The sequence below is a fragment of the Capricornis sumatraensis genome, chromosome 11 (assembly GCF_032405125.1).
Source record: "Capricornis sumatraensis isolate serow.1 chromosome 11, serow.2, whole genome shotgun sequence".
In the NCBI taxonomy this organism is placed as follows: domain Eukaryota; kingdom Metazoa; phylum Chordata; class Mammalia; order Artiodactyla; family Bovidae; genus Capricornis; species Capricornis sumatraensis.
Genome location: NC_091079.1, coordinates 93,817,641 through 93,826,435, shown reverse-complemented (window position 1 = coordinate 93,826,435; position 8,795 = coordinate 93,817,641). Strand labels below are relative to the sequence as shown.

General features: G+C 41.2%; 1 pseudogene; it reads right to left on the bottom strand.

Moving 5' to 3' along the window:
- Positions 1 to 2,062: 2,062 nt before the first annotated feature.
- Positions 2,063 to 7,240, bottom strand: LOC138088733 (nucleolar RNA helicase 2-like; annotated as a pseudogene).
- Positions 7,241 to 8,795: the final 1,555 nt, after the last annotated feature.

The following is an 8,795-nucleotide window of genomic DNA, read 5'->3' as shown; positions in this document are numbered from 1 at the left end:
AGTAAGCGTCTTTTAATTTCATGGCTGCAATCACCATCTGCAGTGATTTTGGAGCTCCCCAAAATAAAATCTGACACTGTTTCCACTGTTTCCCCATCTGTTTCCCATGAAGTGATGGGACCAGATGCCATGATCTTACTTTTATGAATGTTGAGCTTTAAGCCAACTTTTTCACTCCTCTCTTTCACTTTCATCAGGAAGATTTTTAGTTCCTCTTCACTTTCTGCCATAAGGGTGGTATCATCTGCATATCTGAGGTTATTGATATTTCTCCTGGCAATCTTGATTCCAGTGTGTGCTTCTTCCAGCTCAGCATTTCTCATAATGTACTCTGCATATAAGCTAAATAAGCAGGGTGACAATATACAGCCTTGACGTACTCCTTTTCCTATTTGGAACCAGTCTGTTATTCCATGTCCAGTTCTAACTGTTGCTTCCTGACCTGCATACAGATTTCTCAAGAGGCAGGTTAGGTGGTCTGGTATTCCCACCTCTTTCAGAATTTTCCACAGTTTCTTGTGATCCACACAGTCAAAGGCTTTGGCATAGTCAATAAAGCAGAAATACATATTTTTCTGGAACTCTCTTGCTTTTTCCATGATCCAGCAGATGTTGGCAATTTTATCTCCAGTTCCTCTGCCTTTTCTAAAACCAGCTTGAACATCAGGAAGTTCATGGTTCACGTATTCCTGAAACCTGGCTTGGAGAATTTTGATCATTACTTTACTAGCATGTGAGATGAGTGCAATTGTGTGGTAGCTTGAGCATTCTTTGGCATTTCCTTTCTTTGGGTTTGGAATGAAAACTGACCTTTTCCCGTCCTGTGACCACTGCTGAGTTTTCCAAATTTGCTGGCATATTGAGTGCAGCACTTTCACAGAATCATCTTTCAGGATTTGAAATAGCTCAACTAGAATTCCATCACCTCCACTAGCTTTGTTAGCAGTGATGCTGTCTAAGGCCCACTTCACTTCACATTCCAGGATGTCTGGCTCTAGATGAGTGATCCCACCATCATGATTATACAAGTTGTGAAGATCCTTTTTGTACAGTTCTTCCATGTATTCTTGTCACCTCTTCTTAATATCTTCTGCTTCTGTTAGGTCCAGACCATTTCTGTCCTTTATCGAGCTCATCTTTGCATGAAATATTCCCTTGGTATCTCTAGTTTTCTTGAAGAGATCTCTAGTCTTTCCCATTCTGTTGTTTTCCTCTATTTCTTTGCATTGATCGCTGAAGAAGGCTTTCTTATCTCTTCTTGCTCCAAATCTAGAACATATGCTGGTATAAGCTGTGTTCCATCACAGGTAAGTGTGAAACCTTGCTTCAAAATGTTGCTCACTGTTAATTTTCAGAAGATCCATCATAGGACCCTAGGAGTAATTGGTAGGCAAGTGACTGAGGAATGCCTATTAGAGAACAAAGCCTTGGGTGATCAAAGTGCTTCTCTAGAAACTGTTGCATCCCCATGATATTTAGGAAAGATACTATTAAAAGTGAGAGTAAGTGATAGTTGCTCAGTCCTGTCTGACTCTTTGCAACTCCATGGACTGTAGCCCACCAGGCTCCTCTGTCCATGGAATTCTCCAGGCAAGAATACTGGAGTGGGTTGCCATTTCCTTCTCTAGGGGATCTTCCCAACCCAGGGAACTGAATATGGGTCTCTGGCATTGCAGGCAGAGTTTTTACCATCTGAGCCACCAAGGGATGCCTACTGTTAAGAGACATTTCTAAGTATAAAGACAGGTCAATTTAAAAAGTATCAGCAGATACTTGCTTGACTTTATCCTACAATCTATAGACAATACATTAGAATATGTAATGAATCCATACACCTTTTCCAAAGGAATACCCAAGACAGAAGTAGCAATAAAGTTATAAATGACAATCATCAATCATATGAAATATTTTAGATGAAGTTTACCTCTCTCAAATAAATGGGGACTGGGCAAGCGGCCATGATGGAAATACAATGTGCTTTTAACTTTGCATGAAAAATAATGTTCAGTTCCATGTTGCTGAACATAGTTCTGTTTTTGCCAAATAAATTTTCTACTTTAAATTACTCTCCGAATGCTTTATTAAAACTCTGCCTCTGGCATTTGTTTTGGAATCTGTAAGTTTTGTTGCTTCCCTACTAGGCTTCCCTAGTAGCTCAGACAGTAAAGCATCTACTCGCAATACGGGGACCCAGGTTCAATCCCTGGGTCAGAATGGTCCCCTGGAGAAGGAAATGGCAACCCACTGCAGTATTCTTGCCTGGAGAATTCCAAGGACAGAGGAGCTTGGTGGGCTACAGTCCACAGGGTCATAAAGAGTCAGACACGACTGAGCGCCTTACACACTCTTTTGTTGCCACCTCCTGGTCGCTGTCCTCTGAAGATTCTACTTCTTTCCCGCTGTCCTCTGACACCTCGGTTGCCCTTGGAAGTTGTAATATCCTTCCCCTGGTCCTTCTTGCTCTGACTGCTCCATAGCCACAGAAAATTGCCAGCACCGTGAATCATGCCACTCTTCCTGTATTTCTGTTACTGGTGTAGCAGGGATGTCAAGGCAAACACCCTGTTTTCCTTTGAGAACGACCATTCCCTTCACTTTGGCATCAATATCCTCACTCAGAAGCTCTTCAGGTTCTTTCCAAGCAGAAGTAATGTTTGGCATTTCAATCGAGCACTGCAGATTGCGGTCACAAAGCCTGCATTTGAGTTCCTCAAGGAGCGCTGGTCCACCGACGTGGCACCAGAGAAGTGGGCCAGGGCTGCTGCCGGGCCTTTCAGGGCTCCCTGCTCCCCTATCAGGTTCATCGGCTGACTGCTCGAAGTGACCAGTCGCAGCGGGAGGCTCAGAGTCCAAGAGCCTGAAGGCATCTTTGCTAGAAGCTTTCATTATCTCTGTTGCAGGACGAACACCCATTCACTTAAATGGAATTCCCACTTTTTGCTCCATTTCGGCTAACTGGTATCTTCTTTGTGCTGGGAAAAGCAGATGCAAATCCCAATCATTCCAACTCTACCTGGTCGCCCAGAAGCATGAACGTAGGGACTCCACATCCTTTGGCGGAGAACGTTGAACAACCAGGTGAACCTCAGGGATGTCTAACCCATGTGCAGCAACATTGTTGGAACCCAAACTCCAAAATCACCTTTTCTAAAACCTTTCCTGGTGATTTCCCTTTCCTTCCGTGGATTGTCTCTGTGTAATAACTGGGCATCTTGCCTTATGGCCACATTCTGCAACAACTCCTAGGCTTCTTTCTTCATTTCACAAAATACAATAGTGCGCCCTTGAAAACCACTATCTCCAATAACTGTGGCCCTCTGAGTCCAGTGGCACTTGATAGCCAGATGTTCTACAGTTATTGCCATTTTCTGCATCTGTTTACCAATCAGGTCCATTTATTCATATGTAGATTTCATGTATTTCTTAGCAACATTACACAACCAATGGGGGCAAGTTGCAGAAAAAAGTAATGTTTTAGGTTCTCTTCTGAATCATTCTTGCATGCCATGGATAAAATCTCTTCCACTTGATCAGCAAAGCCCTTGTCCAACATTTGGTCAACCCATGCAGGACAACACACTTAAGTTTGGTGAGATCTAGCTTGCCATTCTGCAGGTGGTCTTTTTTTTTAAGTAAATTTATTTTTTAATTGAAGGATACTTGCTTTACAGGATTTTGTTGCTTTCTGTCAAACATCAACATGAATCAGCCATAAGTATACATATGTCCCTCCCTCTTGAACCTCCCTCCTGTCTCCCTCCCCATCCCACCCCTCTAGTTTGATGCAGAGCCCCTGTTTGAGTTTCCTGAGACATATAGCAAATCCCCATTGGCTATCTATCTTACATATGGTAATGTCAGTTTCTGTGTTACTCTCTCCATGCATCTCACCCTCTCCACCCCTCTCCCCACATCCATAAGTCTGTTCTCTATGTCTGTCTGTTTCTCCATTAGTGCCCTGCAGATAAATTCATCAATACCATCTTTCAAGATTCCATATATATGCATTCAGTTCAGTTCAGTTCAGTTCAGTTGCTCAGTCGTGTCCGACTCTTTGCAACCCATGAATCGCAGCACCTATATGATATTTATCTTTCTTTTTTTGACTTACTTCATTCTGTATAACAGGCTCTAGATTCTTCCACCTTATTAGAACTGATTCAAAGTGTTCCTTTTTAATGCTAAGTAATATTTCATTGTGTGTATGTACAACTTCAGTACATTCATCTGTCAGTGGACATCTAGGTTGCTTCTATGTTCTAGCTGTTGTAAATAGTGCTGAATAAGACCAGAAACTGAAAAACTCTTAGAAAAAAACAGGCAGAACACTCAACAACATAAATCAAAGCAAGATCCTCTATGACCCACCTCCTAGAGTAATGGAAGTTAAAAATTAAACAACTGGGACCTAATTAAGCTTAAACACTTTTGCATAGCAAAGGAAACTATAAACAAGGTAAAAAGAAAACCCTCAGAATGGGAGAAAATAATAGCAAATGAAAAAAACTTACAAAGGATTAATTTCCAAAATATACAAGCAGTTCATACAATTCAATACTATAAAAACAAACAACCCAATCAAAAAGTGGGAAAAAGACCTAAACAGGCGTTTCTCCAAAGAAGACATACAGATGGCTAACAAACACTTGAAAAGATGTTCAACATCACTCATTATTAGAGAAATTAAAATCAAAACTACAATGAGATATCACCTCACACTGGCCAGAATGACCATCATCAAAAATTCTACAAATGATAAATGCTGGAGAGAGTGTAGAGGAAAGAGAACCCTCTTGTATTGTTGCTGGAAATATAAATTGATATCACCACTGTGGAAGACAGTATGGAGATTCCTTAAAAAAAAAAAAAAGTTAGGAACAAAACCACCATATGACCCAGCAATCCCAATCCTAGGGCTACACCCTGCTGCTGCTAAGTCACTTCAGTCATTTCTAACTCTGTGCAACCCCATAGATGGCAGCCCACCAGGCTCCCCCGACCCTGGGATTCTCCAGGCAAGAACACTGGAGTGGGTTGCCATTGCCTTCTCCGATACACCCTGAGGAAATCAAAATTGAAAACGACACAGGCAGGTGATCTTTGATACGACCTGATGTCCCAACCAGGATATCGATCCCATTCCTCATGCATTCAATTTGCCCTCCGTAGGATGTTCCACCATAAAAACAAGCAGTTGCCGGCTTTTTTTGTGATGTCACTGAAGTCTCTGCTTACTTGACTTGCCAACTCCCTGTGAGTGCAAGAACCAGTACCTGAGGGGCAGGGCCACTCTTCCGGTCTTACAGTTCTCCCTGAAGTTTTTCAACCAAAGGGAACGCAAAGGAAAATGTCTTTCCAGTTCCTGTTCATGCCTGTGAAATCAAATCCTTCCCACTATAGATTTGGTGAAACGTCTTTGCTTGTATGGGAAACAGGAAGGTCACTCCATAGGCTTTGAGAAGTTTAATATTTTCTTCAGATATGGGAAAATTAGAGAAAGCTCTTTTTTTTTTTTTGCTCCACAGTCATTTCCTGCTGTAACTCACTGTCTTCTTCACTGGTAGCTTCCTTGGATTTGGAGTCAGATCCAAAATCAGGGAACCTATTCTTGAAGTTGGGGCTTTTCTCTCCAATTTATTCATTTGTCTCTTTTTCTTTCTTCATCTTTTTGGGCTTAGGTGCATCGACTTTTCCTCAGTAGGCTCTTCATTTTTTATAACATTTTTGGTTTTAGGAGAAACAATTGTCTTTTCATGGGGCTCCTTTGATTTTTTTGGACTTTTGTTTTTAGGAGAAATAATGTCATCTTGAGATGGCTCCTCTTTCTTTTTGGCCTTTTTGGATTTAGGAGAATTCATGTCAACCTCAGAAGGCCCTGCTTTCTTTTTAACCTTTTTAACTTTGGGGGATCAATTGCCAACATGCGCTGGATCGTTGAAAAAGCAAGAGAGTTCCAGAAAAACATCTATTTCCGCTTTATTGACTATGCCAAAGCCTTTGACTATGTGGATCACAATCAACTGTGGAAAATTCTGAAAGAGATGGGAATACCAGACCACCTAACCTGCCTCTTGAGAAATCTGTATGCAGGCCAGGAAGCAACAGTTAGAACTGGACATGGAACAACAGACTGGTTCCAAATAGGAAAAGGAGTACGTCAAGGCTGTATATTGTCACCCTGCTTCTTTAACTTATATGTAGAGTACATCATGAGAAACGCTGGGCTGAAAGAAACACAAGCTGGAATCAAGATTGTTGGGAGAAATATCAATAACCTCAGATATGCAGATGACACCACCCTTATGGCAGAAAGTGAAGAGGAACTAAAAAGCCTCTTGAAGAAAGTGAAAGAACAGAGTGAAAAAGTTGGCCTAAAGCTCAACATTCAGAAAACAAAGATCATGGCATCCAGTCCCATCACTTCATGGGAAATAGATGGGGAAACAGTGGAAACAGTGTCAGACTTTATTTGGGGGGGGCTCCAAAATCACTGCAGATGGTGACTGCAGCCATGAAATTAAAAGACGCTTACTCCTTGGAAGAAAAGTTATGACCAACCTAGATAGTATACTCAAAAGCAGAGACATTACATTGCCGACTAAGGTCCATCTAGTCAAGGTTATGGTTTTTCCAGTAGTCATGTATGGATGGGAGAGTTGGACAATAAAGAAGGCTGAGCGCCAAAGAATTGATGCTTTTGAACTGTGGTGTTGGAGAAGACTCTTGAGAGTCCCTTGGACTGCAAGGAAATCCAACCAGTCCATTCTTAAGGAGATCAGCCCTGGGATTTCGTTGGAAGGAATGATGCTAAAGCTGAAACTCCAGTACTTTGGCCACCTCATGCGAAGAGGTGACTCATTGGGAAAGACTTTGATTCTGGGAGGGATTGGGGGCAGGACGAAAAGGGGATGACCGAGGATGAGATGGCTGTATGGCATCACCAACTCGATGGACGTGAGTCTGAGTGAACTCCAGGTGATGGTGATGGACAGGGAGGCTTGGCATGTTGTGATTCATGTGGTCCCAATGAATTGGACACAACTGAGTGACTGAACTGAACTGAACGGAACTGAACTTTGGGTGAAATCATTTCTTCTTTTTCTTCTGCTGCCTCTTCAGTCTTATGAGATTTTGGCTTCTCTTTTTTACCTTTCCTCTCATTTTGCTTTCCCAGCATCTCTACTTTTTCCATGGATGTGTCTGGCACCAAGTCCACATCACTAAGAAGTTTCCTTGGCATCACTCAGCACAAGTGTACACCAAGTGGTCTTGTCTATCGCATAGAGAGGAAGAGACACGGCCATTTTTGATTAAAAGAAGAAGGCCAAGCCCATGACAATCCTAGATTTGATCCTAGAACAGAAAAGTGATGTGAATGAGACAGAGAAAAATTTGAATGAGAGTGAATTCTCACACTGTTGCGTAAGTTCTAGACCCCACAGTAACCTGGTCATCTGAGCCCACAAAGACACTGGGAGTCCCCAGGGAATCTGACTTTGAAGGACAGTGGGATTCTATTGCAGAACTTCCACAGGTCTAGGGGAAACAGAGATTCTTGGAGGGCACAGACAAAACTGTGTGTGCACCAGCACCCAGGGGAAAGGAGCAGTGACCCTGTAAGAGATAGAATCAGACCTGCCTATGAGTGTTTGAGGGTCTCTTGCAGAGGAGTGGGTCCACAGTGGCCTGCTGCAAGTACAGGGGAACTGGCAGAAACAGTCTTGGGAGGTGAGGTTTGGCATAAGTCCTTTTGGAGGTCACTTTTACCTAACTGCATCTATAATAGCTTCAGAAAGATTAAAACTTAGCAAAGGAGGTGAAAGATCTGTACATTAAAAGCTATAAAACCTTGATGAAAAAATTTAAGAAAACAAAAATAAATGGAAAGATATTTCATGCTCATAGACTGAATAATTAACATTGCAAAACCTCCATACTACTCAAAGCAATCTACAGATTCAATGAATTTCCTATAAAATTCCAAAGGCATTTTTCACATAAATAGAAAGAATAATCTTAAAATGTATATGGAGTCACAGAAAGCACTGAATATATAAAGAGATATTGAGCAAGAACAAAGCTGGAAACACCATACTTCCAGTTTCAAATTATGTTACAAAGTAATGAAAAAGTATGTTTCATAAAAACAGGCACATAAGCCAATGGGACAAAATAAAAGACCTAGGTGGAAGCCCACATATCTATGGTCAACTAACCTTCTGCAGGGGTCTCAAAAATACAACACAATGAGAGGAAAGGATAATCTCTTCAATAGATTGTTGGGAAAATTTGATATCCACATGCAGAAGAATGAAACTGGATACAGAAAACCAACCAAAATCAGATTAAAACCTAAACCTATCATCTGAAACCACAAAATTCCTAGGGGGGTGGAATATGAGGAAAGGGCTCTGTGACGCCGTTCTTGGCAATGACTTTTTGGACGTGACACACAAAGGTGCATGCAACAAAAGTGAAAATTAACAAATGGGATTAAGGAAAAAACTAAAAATATTTTGCATGACACAAGCAACAATCAGCAAAATGATAAGACAGTGTACAGAATGGGAGAATATGTCTGTAAACTACATGTCTAATAATTGATTTTATCCAAAATATATAAGAGATTCCAATAACTCAAAAGCAAATAAACAAATAATCCAATTTAAAAAATGGAAAGAGGCCCTGAATAGATATTTCTCAAAAGAAGAGGTTAACAGTTACATTAAAATGTGTTTAATATCATTAATCATCAGGAAAATGCAAATCAAATCCACAGGACCTATTGCTTCATA